Source organism: Eleutherodactylus coqui, chromosome 10 (genome assembly GCF_035609145.1).
Source record: "Eleutherodactylus coqui strain aEleCoq1 chromosome 10, aEleCoq1.hap1, whole genome shotgun sequence".
Classification (NCBI taxonomy): Eukaryota; Metazoa; Chordata; class Amphibia; order Anura; family Eleutherodactylidae; genus Eleutherodactylus; species Eleutherodactylus coqui.
This window is the reverse complement of record NC_089846.1, coordinates 114,612,235-114,633,991: the sequence shown is the minus strand read 5'-3', so window position 1 is coordinate 114,633,991 and position 21,757 is coordinate 114,612,235. Positions and strand designations below refer to the sequence as shown.

The window sequence follows — 21,757 nt, the reverse complement described above, 5'->3', positions numbered from 1 at the left end:
TTTCACTCTCATATCTATCTTTCTCTGATACCTATCTATCTTCCTCTTTCAGATATCTATCCATCTATCTCTCACATCTCTCTCATATCTCTATCTTTCATGCTCATATCTATCTATCTTTCTCTGATATCTCTCTCTATCTTTCTCATATCTATCTCTCTCTCATAATTATCTCTCTCATACCTATTTTTCTCTCTCATTTATATTTATTTTTTACATCTGTTTATCTCTCATCTATCTGTCTCTCTCATAGCTCTCTCTCTCTCTCTCTCTCTCTCTCATATATCTACGGCTGGTATAAGTTATACATCTTTCTGTATGTACTGCATATAATTGCACACTTTACACACAATTAAATACCGCATCAAAGTTATCTGTGAACCTCTGGTCCCGGACACTTTCTCACAAACACTTCACAGACTCTCTACCGGCACACACTCACGGAGTAGTAGATTTGCACCCCACGCTGCACAGCGCGAACCTGTACTTCTTGCGGCCTTTCACTCGGCTACTCCTCTATACAGGGGAGAAGAAGGGGGTCCACAGCACACGTTTTCTATCCTTTCAGCTTCTTCCATATCCATTACACATAGACTAAGGGCTCTTTCACACGGCCATAGTCTCTTTTACGTGGGCCCGCCGGCGCCATAAAAAAGCGTGAACGGGCAGACAAATCTAAGGTCTGTGCGCCCGTTCAGATAGCACAGCCCCAGCGTATATACGCCAAGGCCGCAATGCCGTTGGGCGTGTGGAGACAGCTTAGCTGTCCCCCCCCTTCCCTCCCCCTCACCAGCTCCCCTCCTCTCTCCTCCCCTCCGGCTGTTTGCAATGAGAGGGGGGTGGTGCGTAGCTAAGCTCCCGCCCCTTGTCCGCAGCCAGCAATTGGAAGGGGTGGGGTGGGACAGAGCTTAGCTTTGCCACTGTCCCCTCCAATTGCAAACAGCCGGAGGGGAGGAGAGAAGGAGTTTAGCAGTAACGCTGCTTCTCTGGCCACTGTCATTAGCTCCCATAGGAGCCCATGTAGCAGCTGACGTATTCCGGACGGAAAGATAGTTCCAGGACTATCTTTTCGTCCCGGCGTAAAAGCGCCTAGCGCTATATTGGCCTGGCCGGGCGCTTTTACGCTGCGGGAGTACGGCCATGTGATCTGATGCATTGGAATCCAGCGGCAACAGCTCCGATAAACTGTGTGGCTCATTGGAGCTGTTAACCCTTTAAATGCTGCCGTTAATTCAGACAGCAGCATTTAAATTCCCCCGCCGATATTTAGGGGTCACATACGCAAACCCCCCCCATCCCGCGCAATGAGATCGCGTACGGGTGTCTGCAGGAGCGATCAAAGCATCGCAAGTTCTTGTTCCCTCTGGGGACTAAAAAAAAAAGAAGTAAAAATTGAGTTTGAAAAGGTTTTACTAATTATTACAAAAAAGGTAATAAAAGTTAAAACCCCTCCACCCCTTTTGCCATATTCACAATAAAAAAATCTATGTAATAAAACAAAAATACATATTTGGTGAAGCGTTATTTACCCTCCCCCCCCCCTCCAAAAACATAGAGAATACCAGAATTGTAATTTTTTTTTTTTGGTCTCCAAGAAAAATGTAATAAAAAGTGATCAAAAATTCGTATGTTCTCCAAAATGGTACCAACAGAAACTACAGGACATCCCACACAAAATGAGATGTCGCACAATGATGTCGACAAAAAAAAATAAAAAGGTAGAGCCGTCAGAAGATGGCAGCTGGAAATAATTTTAAAAAATTAAATATCCTTGAAAAAAGGTAAAAAACTATATAAATTTGGTATCGTACTATTCGTATTGACCCATAGAATAAAATTATCAGGTCATTTTTGTTGTAGCGTGTACGCCGTAGAAACAGGACGCACACAAAGATGGCGGAATTTCGTTTCTTTTCCACTTTCACTCCAGTAAGAATTTTTAGAAAGTTTTCCAGAATATTATATGGTACATTATATAGTACCATTGAAAAAAACAACTTGTCCCGCAAGAAACAAGCCCTCATACAGCGACGTCGATGAATAAAAAAAAGAGTTACAATATTTTAAGGGGGGCGGGGGGCGGACATAAATGGAAAAAAAAGGGGACGGTCCTTAAGGGGTTAATCTAGAGGTGTTTTCTTTTATATAGGGTTTTAAAGGATTTAAATAATCCCCAGTGATGTATGAGACATGAATATACTGACTACATGAAACTGTACAAAGTTGCAGAGTTGTGCAGCAGTTGCCCATAGCAACCAAAACTCTTCAAGGCAAGAAGTGGAAAGTGAAAACAAAGCCCTGATTGGTGGCTGTAAGCAGCTGCTCGGGGTTTTTCTAACCTCATTTAACCTCCCTGTATATACATACACACTTCTTCTTACAGCTCGCCTGCATTTTCTACAGCGCCGCAAGGGTTACTAAAACCTTGCCCTGAATAAACCCGAGGAGCACAATAGACGCCTGTGTGTCCGTGAGCGACAGGCCTCTTAGCCAATGGGAGAGCAGGTGGTGTGGAGATCATCCAATAGGAGCGTGGAGGCGGGGCCGGAGCCGGAGCTGAGCGCTTTGGCGGCCGCTGAGTAGTGCAGAGTGCTGGGGCTGCGCTGTGGGGACCGGAGTGCGAGGGAGCCGGTACTGCGCCGGACACCGCGGACCAGGCGGCCATATGGTGAGGACCCCGGGACGTTACAGTGCGGCCAGGCCGGGTCTTGTGGGCTGTTTGTTGCCTGTCATGTCCTCTGTGGTGGCTGCGGTACCGCTGCTGTGACATGTCATGTGTACGACAGCCGGGAGGGGGGGATGCTCCGCATTGTGGGGGGAGGGGGGGCAGTAACTTTTTAGGACTAATTATGACATTTGTGTTGATGAGATAAATATGTGTTCACAAGGCAGAAATTCACTAATGTGGACGCTGCGTTTTATGGACACTCGTAACCTAAAACGCGCCGCGCAAAATTTATCGCTGACTTATCTCACTACTGGCGTCTATAAAATGCTCCGTTACGTGACAAATGGCGTACCGCATGGAGCAGGACGGAAAAAAAAAATATATATATTACATTGTCGCTGCCGCTTTGACACTTCAGCGTCCGTATTTGTATATCATTTATTTTTCCTCGCTCCGGCTAGATTCGTACGGGCGACAAACTGTCGGATATCGCACTTTTAGACTCGCGATTTTTTTTTTTTATATGGTTTTTCCTAAAACATGGAAGTCGTTCCGATTTTCACACTCATGGAAAAAAAAATTGGAATTACTTCTAGTCGTTTCAGTGGTAAAAATTTCGCTTTCGCGATGCGATATTTATTTATTTTTCCTTTGAAGAACTTATTTAGCGAAGAATCGCCCCAAAATGGGACGTGCAGCAATTTTTTGATGGTCCAAGAAAAGAAAATTGCTTGTGAATATACAGGTTGAAAGAAAATCGTGACTTTTCACGCGGTTACCATCCATATCGCTGTTGGACAGAACGCGCGCGTGAAATTCGCCTTGTACGGAGACTGCCTTGACTTGCGTTGGTTTGTGCGTCTGCAGGAGCTTGCAGTCTAATAAGGGCGCCTTCACCCTTGCGAGCGCGATACACTGCGTTTTTTTAACGCGAATGTCATTAGGACTTTCGAAGGTTAAAAACTCATCGCACAAAAAAAAAAAAAAAAAAAAAAAATCGCAAGTTTGTGATTTGTGCGATTTTTTATTATTTTTTTTTTTTTACTTTAGAAAGTCCTATTGACATTTGCGTTAAAAAAAACAAAAAACGCAGCGATATCGCGATCGCAAGTGTTTTTAGGTGGCGGTCCCAAATTTTACCTTATTTTATTATTTTTCCCCCCAATATGTTGTATATACCTTGGTCTGGTTTCAGGCGAGCGTTCTGTAACACGGATGCATATCACGGACGCGCTCCCGATGATACCACGACCGTATAATCCGTTTTTGCCTCCGTAGATTTCACTTTACTCATTAGAAAATAATAGCAATATGGAGGCAAAACCGCGAAAAAAGCGCGTACGTTTAAAAAGAATCCGACCGTGTGAGTAGATACGTATATTTCTATTACGGTCCGCAAAACACGGACCAAGTTCGGAGGTAAAATACGCTTACGTGAAAGCGACCTATGACTGTAAACGAGTGCTACATCAGACCAAGAAAATTGGCGGATGTATCGTAGACCTGCCATTTTTTTTTCTACAATTGCGAAAAACGAATCGCATCGCTTCACATGCGAAAATATTGCGCGCTCTCCCCACACTTGCAGTAATATGAAAAAACCCACAGCACAATCGCATGCAAGGGGGATACGTTTTTCACACACCCATAGGAAATAGTGGGTGATTTTTGAACAGAATTGCCCCAAAACAGGACATGATGCAATTTTTCGCTCTCGCACTATTGAACCTAAAAGCAACAAAAAAAATTGCGTATATAAATTAACCCGTTGAGAACCATGTGTTCTTTTTGTGTCCGATTTTTGTGCATCTCGCAACGCGCAGAAATCGCACTTGAAATTCGCCCATATTTCCTAGTAGAGTAAAGGAAACTGTCACCCATTTTTTGGGTGATGGGACCCCTATGAAAACAGACCTTCTACCCACTTTCGGGTGATGCGGCACTCAAGTGGCAGCGTGGTTGGTCTAGTGGTGAATCGTACGATCCAGTGTTTAATTCGGACGCACAATATAAATGGCGACCGCGATACAACTTTTTGGGGCGGCTGTGTGATGACTCTTTTGCTCCGTATCAGCACTGAGGATGGCAGATGGTGCAGGGCACAGGCGTTGGCGGGATGCTGCCCAGTGTAGCACACCTGTCTCCCTGTGATATCCACCACCTGTTCTTGCGCAGCGTCCCACCTCTTGCCTTCCTCCCCTCCTCAGTCACCTCTAGCCAATCTTTCCAGGGAAGAGAGGAAGGGAGGAGCGCAGTTTGGCAGGGAGGGCTCCTACGTGGCTGGAGACCTGGGGTGGGAGCATGAGATTCCTGTCTCCAGGAAACCGCAGTACCACAATCTCCCTCCACAAGCCTCACTCCTCCCCTTGCCATAGAAATGTCCAGAGAGCAACGCACGGATACATGAGCCCAAATCACGATGGATGCACGGTCACAGCACTTCTGCTTCTTTTTTTCTTGTTGCTAAACACCAGAAAGTTACATTTTTCTGTTTTGGTTACATTTGAGATGTTTACAGATTTGTAAGAACATTGTTTCTTTCCAGGACAGAAGTTACTATTGTAGCGAGTTGAATCTGTCATTTAAAACTTTTTTTTTTGCTGCATAAGTTTTAAGAAATGTGACAAAGTTCCTTGGCAAGACTAGAGCGCTGTGTCTCTGCATCATTTGACTACATGAGATTTGTCCTGAAGCACTGCTGCAGAGCTGATGGCCATCTGCTTGCTCCGTCCTTTATGTTGGCCCATTATTCATTCCCTTCATGCCGACCGCTGCCTGAGCCTCTCATGTACACAGTTTTTCTTAATGACGTTTTCGCTAATAAGTATCTACATTTCTACATTTTTGACCGATGGCAATGGCCATCTCGTCTTTGAGAGGTACACACACGGTGTTTGACATTTGCTGGATGATCCATGGAAAATACTATCAGCGAGGTCCTAATAGAGCTGTTTTTTATAGCAGGACCAAGAATTGATCCTGTAAGGAAAGGTTCTACCTGTTAAGACTGATGTGAAGCCCCTTAGTATGTACCAGACCCCCACCTACCACATGCATTGTTCGCAGTGACTTCACTCTATGTAAGATCTATGTTCATTATAAAAAGTTAACCCTTTCCAATCCACTGTCTGACCTGTGAAGACATTATGATTTAAAGCTGTACAGCTCCGATGTTGGAAGACGTCCGTCGGGGTTCTCTTTCTGTATATTGCCAGCCTCTCTGCTGTCAGAGCCTATCCAACGTGTCAGCTCATGCAGTACTGGCTTTAGCCAGCATATAGCGCCATTGTATAACGGCAGAAAAAAAGTAAGCCCCCTAGGAAAACCAGGATACAAATTGGATTGGAAGGGGTTAAGGCCCTTCTAAACAGGCAGGTATTCTGCTCTTCTTAAGTGACACACCCTATTTTGAACTTTAACGTTTTTGGGGGAATTTTGTCTCCACTTTTCAAAAGCCATAACTTTTTTATTTTTATTTCGTCACGGCCGTATGAGGGCTTGTTCTTTGTATGGCGAGCTGTAGTTTTTATTGGTACCATTCCTTGGGTACATATGATGTATTATAAAACGTTTATGAATTCTTTATTTTGGAGGACAGGGAGGAAAAACACCTCAATTCTACCATGTTTTTTTTTTGTACAGCGTTAATCATGCAGCATAGCTGACACCTTCTCTGTGTGATTGTAACATTGATATAAGTAAGTGATTACAATATCAGAGCAAAAGGATCATTTATTGTGGAAAATTGAACACTTGAAGGGAGGCTCTAGTACCCTGTTGTACCGCCTCTAGCTTGGATACAAGATGTGATGCAGGTGGGCATGGAGGCTCTAGTACCCTGTTGTACCGCCTCTAGCTTGGATACAAAATGTGATACAGGGGGTATGGAGGCTATAGTACCCTGTTGTACTGCCTCTAGCTTGGATACAAGATGTGATACAGGCGGGCATGGAGGCCCTAGTACCCTGTTGTACCGCCTCTAGCTTGGATACAAGATGTGATACGGGGGGCATGGAGGCTCTAGTACCCTGCTGTACCGCCTCTAGCTTGGATACAAAATGTGATATGGGGGTGGTATGGAGGCTCTAGTACCCTGTTGTACCGCCTCTAGCTTGGATACAAGATGTGATACAGGCAGGCATGGAGGCTCTAGTACCCTGCTGTACCGCCTCTAGCTTGGATACAAGATGTGATACGGGCGGGCATGGAGGCTCTAGTACCCTGTTGTACTGGCTCTAGCTTGGATACAAAATGTGATATGGGGGTGGTATGGAGGCTATAGTACCCTGTTGGGCCACCTCTAGCTTGGATACAAAATGTGATATGGGGGTGGTATGGAGGCTCTAGTACCCTGTTGGGCCGCCTCTAGCTTGGATACAAGATGTGATACGGGCAGGCATGGAGGCTCTAGTACCATGCTGTGCTGTCTCTAGCTTGGATACAAGATGTGACATGGGCGGGCATGGAGGCTCTAGTACCCTGTTGGCCTACCTCTAGCTTGGATACAAGATGTGGTATGGGGGGAGGGGAATGGAGGCTCTAGTACCCTGTTGTGCCGCCTCTTGCTTTGATACAAGATGTGATATGCTTGGGCATGTAGGGTCTAGTACCCTATTGGGCCGCCTCTATCTTGGATACCAGATGTGATACGGAGGAGCATCTAATCATGCCACAACTGTAATCATTTGCATATCTGCCTGAGATGTAACTCAATGCCAAGTTTTGCATCAAAATGACAACTTCTTCTAGGGGCTTGATTTTTTTGACAAGGAGTGTACTCCCAGTCATCGTTAAAAGGCTCGTTACAAAGGTCCAATATTGATTAGCAGTAATGCAGCTTTCTAATAGGAGGTGCTGTAGAGGCATAATTCTATTTTCCCATTTACATACATTTCCCAGAGCAGCATGCTTGGCCCTATAAGTTTCCTCACATTTTCTAGGTTCTCTCCATTGTACCTCATACGACATATAGATGTAGGTTGTGCAAGCACAGTTCTCACTGCAGGAACCGGATTATCACAGGATGAATGTTGCAGTTTTATTACTTTTTTCCCCCCTTTCCTTTCCACAGTTTTGATATAGTATATGCTATCACAATGCTAGAGGTTCAATCCGTGATTTTTTTCATAGGTCAATGACAATTGTGTAACATTGATTGGTACTTTGTGCAGGACTTTTAAATGGCATTTAAATCCAGCAAGTCTCAGTCAGACTGAATGGACATCTTCAGACCCCGCTGGGCTTCTCTTAGGACCAGCACCCTATGCTATATTAAAGTTATCTGTATAAATAGATGTATCTAACACGCAGTTAGGAACAATTCTAGACTGTGGTGCTGCAGTCGCTGTTGTGTAAGAGAGCTGCAGATTCATCCTGTGAATGGTCCATTTGTGACAGAGATACCCAGGAATGTGGGGTTACCAGGTCAAAGGATTAAAGCCTATCAAATGAGAGAGACTCTGTAGATTAAAGGGAATATTTGACCCCAACTGGCCAAGGCCTCTGAGATATTTTTTTTAATGTTCTCCTGCAACTGCAGATCTGTGGAGGAGGCATCTCGGAGTAGATTACATTATGTACATTAGATGAGGTTCCCATGGAAACACATAAGTAACATGATTGATTTATCATTGTTGCAATTGCAATCTGTGGTGTATGCTTTATGATGAAGTGTTGTATGTAATTCCCAGTTTGCTTGAAGGAACAGAACTTGCCATTGCTAGTTATTTCTCCATACTTTGGTCTAGATTGTTGGATTACATTGCACACAAAAATTGTATTGATTTCAGCTAAGATGGATTACGCTTCGGGACAATGAATCAGTCATTTAATGTCGTCATTGTTTTCTCACGTCTTTGCTATGCACAACGTCTTTTATGTTGAGCAATTTGAATACTTGATCTGTGCAATAAAAAAAATGATCTGGTTACTTATTCACCCAAGTACAAAACTTTACAGAACACAATTTTTTTTTGTTTCTCGATCAGTTAGTATTGCGTTCTGCAGACCTTCTTGATTGGTATTGAAAAGAGCAACTAGATTCCTGGTAACTGGCTGCTATGGGCAATACTAGAGACTTTTTGCATGGGATTTCACAAATAGGCCCTATTTTATTCTAATGATCTAGATACACAGCTGTTATTTTGAGTAAGATTAAAGGGACACTGTATTCCCATCTCAGGGCCTTATCCCATCCAGATACTCTTGTCCCGCTGGCTTCATCCCCCAGAGGTAAATGGGAGTCCTATAGACACTTTAGCACAGGGCACTTGGCCGATTCTGTAAAACCCCGGCCACCTCTGTGAGCCTGGATACAGTGGGACGGGGTAAAGCCATAAAGATGGAATTCTCTTTAATGCCGGCTTCACACGGATGTACTTACGTGCAAGATATGCAGAGAACAGAACACATTGATGTCAACGGGTTCGCTCACATTTCCGTATTTTGGCGAGTGCATTTTGGTCACACAAAAAAAGATGGAACATGTTTTACCATTCTGCGTATTTGTGCTCCCAAGGTCCCCTAGAAGTTAATGGAGGGTGCACAAATGCACGTGCAATACGCAGGGATATGTGTGAAATACTACGTAATTCCACTTTAAAAAAAAACAAAAACATTTTGTGCATTTGTGTCCTGCAGGCAAAAAAAAAACAACACGTCCTGTGGGCAGCAATAGTACAGTGAAATATGCTAAGACGTGCGCGCAAAAAAGCCTTGGTCATTACACAAAAACATGGTGCTGAGGCGCAAGCAAATGCAGATATGCTTGTGTGGACTTTTTAATAGTATTTTCCTCAGTATTTGTAAATCAAGAATAGGAATAAGTCCAAAATCTAGAAAAGGCACCAGCATTTCCATTAAAGGGGTATTCTGGGCTTTTACTATTTATGACTTTACCTTGGGATAGGTCATCAATAGTTGATGGGTGAGGATCTGCTGCTCTGGATCCCCACCGATCAGCCGATTCTCCGGCGCGCTGTCAGTGCAGTGGGGCGGATGTCTTCACCAGTGGTCAGGGCTGGAAGTTTACTCTATGGGATTGGTGCCCTCTATTACAATTTCGGCACCTCATTGTGGTGAGAGCCAGAAGTGTAATAGGAGGCATTACTCCCATTGATTTCAATAAGAATGAATCTGTCTATTACACTTCCTGCCCTTACCTCCGATATGGATATCTGGCCTTGCTGAAATGACCAGCGCGCCTGAGGATCAGCTGATCCATAGTTAAAGCACAGAATACCCCTTTAAGCTCTTTTCTCTGATTTAGCTTGGAAATACTGTTTTCAATACCGCTGTATGAAAATGGCCTTAGGTTTATGCAGATGACTGCTTGTATCTGTATGGTACAGATCCGTAATACGACATTCATAGAAATCGCCTATTGTAGCTTTATGCGATTTTTTTTTTTTGCCTGATAAATTCCATGGGAATCCACAAGAAGACAATAACAGAATTCTCCCTAGAATGTTACATTGCTTAAATCAGCATTTCCCAACCTTTTTTGACGCACCTCATCCAAAAGATTTTATTTTATGGCATCCCTGCGCAAAACAGAAAAAAAAAATTCTCTTTTGCGTTCTCTCTCGGCACTTTGCACTGCAACCTGGTTGGGAATCGCTGTTTTAAGCAATTCCCCCTTATAAAGCTTGCACAACACGGCACCCCTGTGTATCTTTATTGCATGCATGGAAATGTTCAGTTGCAAGGATGGCCTGGAATCTGCAGCACTAACTGCATGTGGTGCCATCTGTGCTGAACATCCACACTGTGCTTGAGGATGGCTTCAGGGTTATATTAGGGAACGGTATAGACTGCGGCTTATTATCACAATCACCATTCCTGTAAGCAGGAGGGATCCTAAACCGCGGGGCCACGAGGAATTTCATAAAATCGGCTACTGTCCGAGGAATACAAGCTCCAAGATACAAAGTGTCAGCCCTCCTTTCTGCAGAAGAAATCCAGTTGGTAAAGAGGGCAATTGATAAATATATAAGAATTGTATCAATAACGATTAAAGTAGCGCTTTATGTTTTGCTTCTAGTTTGTATTATTACTGTGTGTACACGGATGCAGAGGCTTTGTATAATAAACTCTATTGTATCTTTTTGCAAAGTTTTTTTTTGCAGCTGACCGGCTCTGATCTGCCCACTTGCATCCCACTATAGATATACTTGCTTATTTTAGATTCCTCTTATTATACTGCGCTCGGTTTTCGTTAGCTTCTGCCTCGTTATTGCAGTCAGAGGCTGGAGTCCAGGAGATGTTGGTGTGTAAGTGATTAGAGGGTAAGCAAACGCAGATTCCTACATGCTGACGGATTTCCTGCAAAGTTGGATTTTTCTTTTTTTTTGCTGATCTTTCCTTGTCTGTCCCTGGCCACCGAGTGCAGAGTTTCCGTTCCAGTGGCCCCACTCCAGAAGGCTGCCAGGTTTCCTGGTTACAGAAATACTAACCCTTTCATTGCTGAGTTATGAAATAAATGGCTTTGGCTGTCATCCCCGCCTCCTCCTCCTCTTCTTCTTTCCCCCCCCCTCTCTCCATGACTTTCTGTTGTATTGCAGAATGTGTTGGTGCTAGATGTACATTCTCATATTGCGGAAATAGGGGTGGTAGTGCAGCAAAACTTTACCCCACTGTAACAATACCGCATGTAGTAAGAGGCACATTTGCAGTGGATTGATCGCAAATGGTTGGGACAACAGTTGCAGTAAAACAGCAGCAGAAACACAAGTATTTCCAAGTATGAAGTTGCTCTGTAGCTTCTGTCGATGAACAACGATGAAAAGAGTGTAGGAATGTTAAAGTGAAAAAGTGGAAATTGTTTATGACTCCATATGTCAGTAGTTCAAATTGTAATTATTAATTAGTCATTCATTTATTCTAGCTAATTAGCAATTTGTGCATGCTGAATACGTTTTGGGTTGCTGCCTAGCAATATGTGTTGCTGCCAATGTGTGATGCTGCCCAATGTCCATGCTGCTATGAGCTGACTGGCAATAGGATTTTCCGAAAATGGCCACCATATCCCCAGTCCTCAAATCTGACATTTTTCTTTCTTTATCTTCAGTCCTGTGATTTAATAGGATGGTGAAGCAGGCAGGAGACAGCAATTTCTCCATGGAGACTCCTTTTTACTAACAGTATGTCTATGAGATTAGTGAAAATGGTAGTGAGTATTCAGGATTCTCCCTTAGGCCTCCTTCACACGGGCGACACCGCATCGCTGCACTGTATGATATTGCTACGATTTTCTCGCAGCAATACCGCGATTTTGTAGCATCTGCTACTGTCAAAGTTGCAGCGCGTTGCATGCAAACCGCATTTTCGTGCGATGCGACGCAACAGAGAGGAAGGCTCCATAGAGAAACATGGGCTACAAACCTAGCGTGTCGTGGGGATATCGCCGGACCTGCGAGGTTTGTGTGTCGTTTTGTAGCATGCTAAAAAACATCTCATGTGTGAAGGAACCCATAGGAAACATGGAAGCATGCTGTAATCTAAGCCCTAACTGCAAGGGAAAAAAAACAAAACACATACCTCACCTTAGACGAGCGGTCAGTCCAGCCGCAGCTTCTCCCCAGATCCCGGCACTGATCTTCTTCTTCTCTTCTGACCGGGGATTCAAAAATCCCCGCCTCCTGGAAGCACTGGCTGTGATTGGCTGACACTTAGCCAATCACAGCAAGTGCTCGATGAATGGCAGTGATTGAACCAATCACAGCCATTCTTCGAACACTGGCTGTGATAGGCTAAGTATCAGCCAATCACAGCCAGCGCTTCCAGCAGCCGGGGATTTTTCAATCCCTGGCCAGAGGATGAAGAAGATCAGTGTCGGCACCTGGGGAGAAACTGCGGCGGCGCCCCGGACAGCGTGGAATAGGTGATGTATACTTTTTTTTTCTCCCTTAGTTACAGCTTATTTTCGGGGTAGAGCTTATATTTCAAGCCCCCCCGAAAATCCTTGCACGTGATGCTACAAAGTCGCACGATTTTGTAGCATCACATGCGACTTTGTAGCGCTACGAAATCGCGGTATTGCTGCGAGAATATCGCAGCGATATCGCACGGTGCAGCGATGCGATATCGCTGCGATTTTCTTGCAGCGATGTGTTGTCGCCCGTGTGAAGGAGGCCTAAGGCTTCCTACACACGGGCATGCGTGATATTGTGCTTGTCAATGTGCGACTTTCCCACGGATGTGAGGCGGTTTTCACGATGCGGGGAGAAAGATTAAAAAAAAAAAAAAAAAAAAAAAATCGCTCATGTATATGATCCCACTCAAAAGCATTGAGTTCACATGCATGCGAGATTTGTGCGTCCAGCAACACACAAATCCCGCATGATTTTCTCGGCCGTGTGAAAATGGCCTTATTAGGTTATGTCCACATGGGGTGGGATTGGCTGCGGAGTGTCCACAGCGAATATTCTGCAGCAGAAAAACTGCACTATTTTGTTCTGACTTTGGCGCGGATTTCACCTCCTCGTTTGAAGCAGGGGAATCCACATTGAAAGTCCGGTGCTGTAATTGACATACTGTGGATTTAGATTCCGCACCACATGTAAACTTCACACGTTTTGAAACTCTCATCCATCTTCTGCTACTGCAAATGCATCTCAATTTTCCGTGCCGCAGGTCTGCATGCAAAATTTGTGGCCAATTCCGGCTCGTGTGGATGCTATTTTTTTTTCGAAAACTGTCATTTCAGAAAGTTTCTGACATGTTCGAAATTTTCATTGGTGGGGATCTGGGTCCTGACATCCTCATTGATTGCTGAAACTAAGGGGTAGAAGTGCTCATTAGTAGTTCAGAAGCGATGGGGTTGGGGAGGTGGAGTGCCTTGCAACCTCACGTAAAGCCATTGCTTCTAGGAAAATATGGTGCCATCATGATACAGCAAATGCAGTACGACTCCCATAATATGATGTATCTGTAGTGTTTTGGTCTCTTTGTGCAACGATGATGCGTGTTTGAACCCTGAGGGCAAGAACACATGTATCAGATTAGTTCAGAAGTTTTTGAACTAGTCTCATTCATGTGAATGAGGCTTGCAGAAATCCATGTGCTCGCTGCCAAAACATCCCCGGTCAGATGACTGCTACTAATTTTCATTTGCAGGAATTTCTATAAAATATTAGCTGTGTGGAAATGCACCCTCAGGGTGCCCGTACCCCCGCGGTGATCTGCTGTCACTGCATACGGATGACCATTGCTAATTGCTGGGCGGTGCCTGGAATTGCTGTTGTTTCAGGCGACATTAGCAGTCCCGCAGCTTGTCCGACTTCCTATTGTGCAACTGGTTCAGAGCTGTTCTAAAATAGCCAGAAAGTCACAGTCACGCGAGACTCACATTCATAGCTATAGTAGAAAAAGTTGCATGTGACTTGTGATTTAGGCTTTCTGGGACTGCCATGTTGCCGTCACGTTAGATGTCAGCATGACGCTATTGGCAATCACTAGATGCATCGCTGCATGGGACACATGTTTCCGTGTACCTCTAGCCTCAGCTGCTACCTGACAATTAGCGTTGATCTGCGAATGGTTCCAGTGGATCCCTACAGCACGTATGGGCACCTTTAGCCCTTAGAATACTACAAGAGGGCTATTAACACTCGTGTTATAGCGCAAATTGCCAGGTCATCTCAGCAATTGTTGGCAAGAGGCGATAGCTCAGCCGCTAATTCTTCTGTAATAGCATCTTTAGGCTAACTGTAGGTGGGAAAGCGTGATATCAGGCCGAGAAACTCGTTCCAATATCGCGCTTGTCAACATGCATTTTACATGCTTATGCAAGACAATTTTAGGGGAAACGCCTTGCATCGCTTCTTTGAAATTCCGATCCTCTTGTGCGATAAACAGTCGCTCAAAGGTTGAGTGACTCCTGTTTCGGGCGGACTCACACAGGCATATGAGCAAAAAAGCACATAGCAGCGCAGCGCATTTGCTCTGTTAAGGACGTGCTTTTGCGCGCATTACTGTAGTTTTTTGAATTTGCAGGGCCTTTTCAGCACCTCGATCTAAAAGGTTCTTTAGCCTAAATTAGTTCCAGAGGTGTTCTTTTTCCCTGCACAATTGCACAGAATATCGCATGGGTATCAGTCGCACTTCCTATAGACTTCTATGGGATCTTTGGTGGACAAGTTTGCACAAAAATAGAGCACGATGCATTTTTTATGCACGCAAAAGTGAAAAATTTGAAGCAATGGGCCCTACGCTCTGCACATTGCGCTCGCCCGTACCCTGAATGAGAAGTCGCTTTATTTCAGCGAACCGAAGTGAAGCTACTAGTGATTTCTCGCTCAGTGCCTTATTAGTGGCTGTGTGCACACGGTTCAAGCATCGCCAAAAACGGTTCCTTTGTATGAAAGGTATGTTAACACTAGGGATGATACTATGTCACAGCGCAATATACCGTGCGACAAGCGCTACGTAGCCCTGGTCTGATGCGTCTGCAGCAGAACTGGTTGCTTGCGAGTATACAGAAAGGGTCAGCGCGGCGGAGGAACCCCATGGTTGTCTGTATATGAAATGTAATATAAAAGGAATGACCCCGAAATCCCTTATTGTACCATTATGTAAATATTCTCTTGGATACCTTCCTCCTTTAGAAACATTACTCGCCGGCCGGCGTTCGGTCTTGTTGCTTCGCTTTACGTATTTTGGCTTCTGGGTTACATCATTAATTTCCTTATAATGTTCTTACAGTTGATTAAACATCCACATTGTTCTAGTGCAGAAAGGAAACAAACATTTGCACCTTTGTCTACAATGAAGGCAAACTTTATGTCAACACATTATATTGGCACTTCTTTAGTTGCTGTGGAGCTGAACAATGGGAAGCATTATGGACATAAATGAGCTGGACGCTTATCAGCCGCTCAATAAAAGGGAGGAGGGGGCATTGTAAGCGAAAACCCCTATGACATCAGACATAAGGAGCAGACATAGGATATGGAACCTCTCCCAATTCTCAGCAAAGTACACAGCGCTTCATGCATGGAGGATTTGTTACATCTTTATACAAAGTAGCTTTTCTGTAGATGGCTTTGCATGTTCTGCAAGGTAACATTTCTCAGCATGTCTAATGACTTGCAAGCATTGGCTGGAGAGCGGTTCTGCAGTGGATTTCGGAGGCTCACATGATTCTCATCAGTGCGGAGGCCGGTTACATCAGCATCGCTATGCAGAGGGAGGCATCGGAGTGGGGGATGGAGTTGCAAGGATTTCTGTATTTGTGTGTTTCGCTGGCCGTAGCTTTTGTGCATATTCTCTTACCTTACACCCCCCCTTCCCCACCAAAACCACTAGTTTCCCAACAGCCATCTGCATTTAATCAGTATAAAATCAGGTTGGAAACTATTTCTGATTGACTCTGGTTACATAGTTATGGTTCATTGTAAAAGGAACAACAGAAGAAAAAAAAAAAAAAGAGTGGAATCTCTAAGCTCTCATGCTGGACATAAAGCCTTCTGCTGCCTCTCCGCTTCCTTCCTACAGGGCAGATGCACTCTGTGTGTCGCCATATGGTGCCTTTGTACAGTGCAATTTTGGAGATATTGTTCCGTGATACGGAGTAAGTTGAAACAGGGCACAATTTGTGTTCTGCTGGACTCCCATGGAATAGTATGAATCTATGCTCTAAGAATTAATATTCTCTTGATATAACTAGTATTATAATGGATTGTTTTATACTTCTTTATCACTAATATTCCAAGTATAACCGTAAAGGGCGCCATTAACACTTATGTAATAACGCTAATGACTGGGCTACCACTGGGCAAGCATGTTCAGCCTGGCAATCAGGGCCGTGGAGTCAGAGTCCCATTTTGGTGGGAAATGTACCAACTCGGTACCATATAAATGCAGAATTTGTTGCATATTTGCTTTCATAGGAATTTAAGAAACTTTTGAAAAGTCCTATAAATATATGTTCTATTCATCTAAGCCCCCCCTCCCAATCCCATGTAGATTTTCCTTTTTTTTTGGCAGCCCTGCCGTTGCCTTCCTTTTACAAATAGGGAGCGTTTCCTAAAGATGCCATGCTACCAGTATTGTACCGGATGGGACTTCCACATTCATTGAAACTGATGAGGTGTGGTAGGACATGATGGTTCTTAGGATCTGCACATCCAAATTGAACGCTTCTCCTTTGGTGACCTAGGGAATGGTTGCTTGGAAGGACTAGAAGTTCCTTATCTACATACTGCTTGTCCTTACACATGGCTCAATATCCACAATACAGCCATAGCTTTCCATCTAAAATTGATCCAAAACATGAATGGTCCATAAAATGAATATCTTCTTCCCATTTCCTTAGGTTTACTCCTTGATTTACCCAAGGCCACCTTGAGAACGTCTTGAATGATAACACAATGTATGTTCCCTCTTTATTGAGCTTCTCTTTCTAAAGCTGGGATTGATTTAAAGGAGCTGTCTGGATGCGAGGCTATTTTCTAAATATCGATAGAGGCCTGTTAGAACAATAAAAGCAGGGGTGCGTTCCCTTCGACTGGTGCTATTCAGCGCTGCAGCCTCGCAGTCCTCTTCATCTTTGCTGTGAAGCCAATCAGAGGCCGCCCCCAAATGCTGGGAGCTTTGATGCCAGACAATGGCACCCGACTGCTGCGACCTCTGATTGGCTGCAGTGGTCAGGTATTATCCCTTCCAAAACAAAGGCTGGGAGGACCATGGGGGTGCAGTGCTGGATTGCCCTAACAGAGGATGGGTAAGTACCCCTGCCTCTATTATGCTAACATGACTGGATTGATTATTAGAAAGTTGACTCGCACACTGAAATAATTATAAAACTTTTCTTAGACTACTGCTTTTAAGACTTGCTTCAGATTTTGGTTGAAAAAAACATACTTAAAGAAATTCTCCATGACTGAAACCTAGATAATCTACTTTTAAGGCGGGCCATCAGTGTTTGGACGGCACAGAAATCCCAGAACCTTCATCAATTATCATAGTAACATGGTATGTTAGGCTGGAAAACAAAGACATATGTCTATCTAGTTCAGTCTATCACCCCCCCCCCCCCCAATAGGCAAAAAAAAAAAACCCAATGAGGTACGAGAAGCCACTTTTCCTCATTTAAGGAAAAATGTAATATTGTATCTCTCAAGAAAATCATCCAAGCTTCTCTTGTATTCTTTTATCTAATTCACCATCACCACGTCCTCAGGCAGAGAGTTCCACAGTCTCACTGCTCTTACTGTAAAGAACCCCCGTCTGTGTAGAAACCCTTATTCCTTTAGATGTACAGGGCGCCCCCTTGTTACCATCACAGTCCTGGGTATAAATATATGATGGCAGAGATCTCTGTATTGTCCCCTGATATATTTATACATAGTTATTAGGTCGCCCCAATTTTGAGAACCTCTCTGGGTATTGTAGTCCACCCATTCCGTTTACTATTGTACTTATTCCCCTTTGTACACACTCAAGCTCTGGTATGACCTCCTTGAGCACCGGTGCCTCAAACACTACAATATTCCATGTGTGTTTTGACCAGTGACTTGTAAAGAGGAAGAACACGGTTCTCGTCATGTGCCCCTCTTTTAATGCATCCTATGATTTCATTTGGCTTGGCAGCAGCTTCCTGACACTGGTTGCTCCAGTTAACTGTAAATGTAACTAAAATCCCCAAGTCCCTTTCCATATCAGTTTTGCCCAGTGGTTTCCCCATCAAAATCAGTTCTGTAGCTACTTCCATGTTTATACAGACACATTAGTTCCTCCATAAGTAGCGCATCAAAGCCTGCAGACCTTTAGCTCTGAAGAACCATGGTGGTACCCAGGAGTTGGACCTCCACGATCAAACACTGCAGGACTGTTTTATGGAATACCCTTTATGGATACATCCACACACGATGATATAAACTCCTTGGGAAAAATCCGCTGCAGATTTTACATAGAATCCGTTGCAATATCTGCACCAGTTACAGATTTGTCGCCGCACCCCGAATTGCTGCAGATTTAAAATCTGCACCGCCATCTATGTGGATTTATTTAGCCTCATGTGGATGAGAGTTTTAAAAATCTTCCCCCATTTTGCTGCTACTGTAATTCCATGTGGATTTTCTGCAAATACATCATTCCATGTGAACATCCTCTACTTTGTCCTTGCAGGCACCAGATGATGGCTTATGGAGCCACTATGTGACATCAATATAAATGGTGGATCTGACCTGTTTTCCTATCTTTGGCTAAATTTAAATACTAAATCGGTGTTTGATCTGTTGGAATGGGAATAGGTCTATCTATACACATTCTATAATCTGATATATCACACTACCAAGAAGCGTCTAGTGTCTTGTATCTCAAGATCTTATTCTGTATCTGGTCAGCGGACAGTAGAGCCTCCTCAAGGAACAAGTTTCCATTAGTTGCATTCTTTACTTGGCTCTTCCAGAATTGATCTCTCTGTTCCATTTTTGACAGCTGGTCCCTTCGGCTTGGCATCTGGCAACAGATGGGTTAACTGACATCTCCTGGCAGTACAAAGGTAGCAGTACCTTTTTGTCTATCTGCTGAATAGCCCTACCTCTAGGAGGCTTCTGTGGCCTTGGAAATCAGAAGTATCAGTTGTCCTTTGATCAGTGTCCCCTTGTTAAGTGTATGCAGAGCATAGAAATGACTCAGATTTCCGCCCAGTTTTGGCCTTTGTTCTGCATTCCGCGGTTTTATATTATTCTCTGTCCCTCTGGAATCTGCAGCATAGAGATTTCTATCCACTGTAAAAGATATATCAGGAAGGCTTCATCAGCGTATGTTGTGTATACATGTAACGTTGGGCTGGAGCTCTGGCACTGGTATTGCTCTGGAGTATATGATTTTATACAGCGCAGCTAAGGGCTCGTACGAAAAAGTCCACTTTGTTTTATAGAGAGACAGTCTGAGACCGGTCTTCTACCTTCATCAAGCAGGTCAGTTGCAGGCCAAGTTCACACTTAGCGGTGTTTTTTGCATTCTGGCCTCTACGACACTTTATTGCAGGTGCAGAAGACAAAAAAAAATCAGATTTGCACAATGGAGTCCAATGTTTCTTCGGAAATGCAGCATTTTCTGTCATATCACCATACTTGTGCCTGACGGACCTCGTTGACTCACAATGGGATCCAGTTAGGTTCCATAGGTGACTATCATTTTGACCAGAAGACTTCTCCATGTGTTCCTATTTTTTTGGCCATTATCTCTGCCAAGACTTCCATTGGAAGCTCATACACATAGCAGAGTCTATACAATGTCATCAGATGTCAGGATCCGGGAGGGGAGAAAAAAAAAAATCACCCTTTGAGCCCTGAAGAATCATTCTGCGTTATGACTCTGTACAACTCGAAATTTGTACAAAGTTGTAATACAGAGATGTGCATAAGGGCTTAAACGGATGGGCATATGCACAACTACGCTCGACGCTACGGAGCGTGCATGAACTGGGGGGGTTATTTTGTATGCCGGTCAAGTCCACACGAGTTCTGAAAATCTGACTCTTCTCAGACTGCTGCGCTCTCAGATAGATTGTTGGGGAAAAGGGGTTTTCATTTTTTTTTTGGAAACATTTTTAACAATGTAATTTATTAAAACTTATATTTTTGAACTTGCAATTGTTTGATCGCTTCTACAGTAAGTACACTGTAATTTTGACAATCACATATTAAGCCCTGACACATGGAATTGGGATCTGGAGAGTTTCCTGGCCGTGCACCCAAAATTCCAGTGTTTTGTTCACTGAGCCACTTAGATAGGACTCTCGCCTTGTGACCTGGTGTTCCATTAGGTTGGAAAGAGCATTGCTCATTACCAAGTTGCTCCTGATTGGTTGGGAGAAGTTGCTCCTGATTGGCTGGGAGAAGTTGCTCTTGGAGGATGTTTAGATACCATTCTTTATTCATGGTGGTGTTCTTAGGCAAAATGTTGAGTGATCCCGCCCCCTTGGATAAAAAGCAACCCCACAGATGAATGGTCTCAGGATGCTTTACTGTTGGCATGGCACAAGGCTCCTGGTGGCGCTCACTTTTTCTTCTCTGGACAATCATTCTTCCAGATCTCCCACACAGTCTGAAGGGGGCTTCATCAGATAAAACACTGTACAAGAAATGGTCTGCAGAGGACAGAGGAAACGAAAAATCTCATGTATGGAGCAAGCCGTTTCTTCAGCCTATATGGGGACTTTTGTCGCAACTCACGCCACACAGCCACAGTCCTGCCTGCATTGCGTGTAAAATAAGTCAACGTGGCCCATGATTTGGCATTTGCAAGAAATCCAGCAGGTTTGGCTTTCTTGCAAGTCTTAATGCGCCTCCATTCGCTTACACGCGGTGCAGGCAGGGCAACTCATTTTTGAACTCTGGGAAAACATGTAACGCTAACCGGATTTTTCTTCCTGCGTTCAGGGTTGTCCCTGCTGCTCAGGTGACTCAGCCGGTGTGGTATGGACAGTCAGGCTTGGCTTCCGGCCATACACCTGCTTCTCACCACACCCTACACTGTAGAAAAATGCAGGCAGTTCTGGAATATGTTTACCGAATCATACAGCGTACCCTCTTTACCTGCTTGACATGCAAATTTTTTCAACCGTTCACATTTTGCTTCTGGCTCACGTGTTCAGTTTCATGTACTTTGCTCCTCTAACCGTTCATCCAGAACAGTCCAGTTCATAGACTGCTGTGCAGCAAAACAGACAAACTGTGCATGGCTCAAAGTAACTGCAGAACTCCGCATCTTTATAGTCCATTCAGAGTAATGACTGCCATAACGGCTCGAAGCCCATACTATTCATGCAGAGTCACAGTGGGACCATATTGTGGACCTCTAGGAGGCTCGCATGCGGTCATGCACAGTACAGTTTTTTGTTTGTTTGCATTTCCCGCACCGTCACTTAGCGACGACACGGGCATCCGCAGCTCATACGTTGATTGTGTATGGGCGTGTGGGTCAGATGCCTCCATTGACGTCAATGGAGGCAGTCTGCGCAGATTCCGCGGTAAAATAGAGCATGCTCCGATTTTTCTTCCGCTCGTGGAATACGCAATTCGTATCCGCAAGTACGAAAGAAAATTCCAAAATACATACCTTTCAATACCTGCATTG

The 21,757-nt window shown here is 44.2% G+C and overlaps 1 protein-coding gene across 1 annotated transcript in view; it reads left to right on the top strand.

Annotated features, from left to right (window-relative positions):
• Positions 1-2,569: 2,569 nt before the first annotated feature.
• The window catches only part of AMOT (angiomotin), a 58,452-nt gene continuing 39,264 nt past the window's right edge, over positions 2,570-21,757 (top strand). Inside the window, exon 1 of the mRNA XM_066581736.1 lies at positions 2,570-2,668. The gene's annotated coding sequence lies outside the window, so the exon portion shown is untranslated. The remainder of the gene's footprint in view (positions 2,669-21,757) is intronic.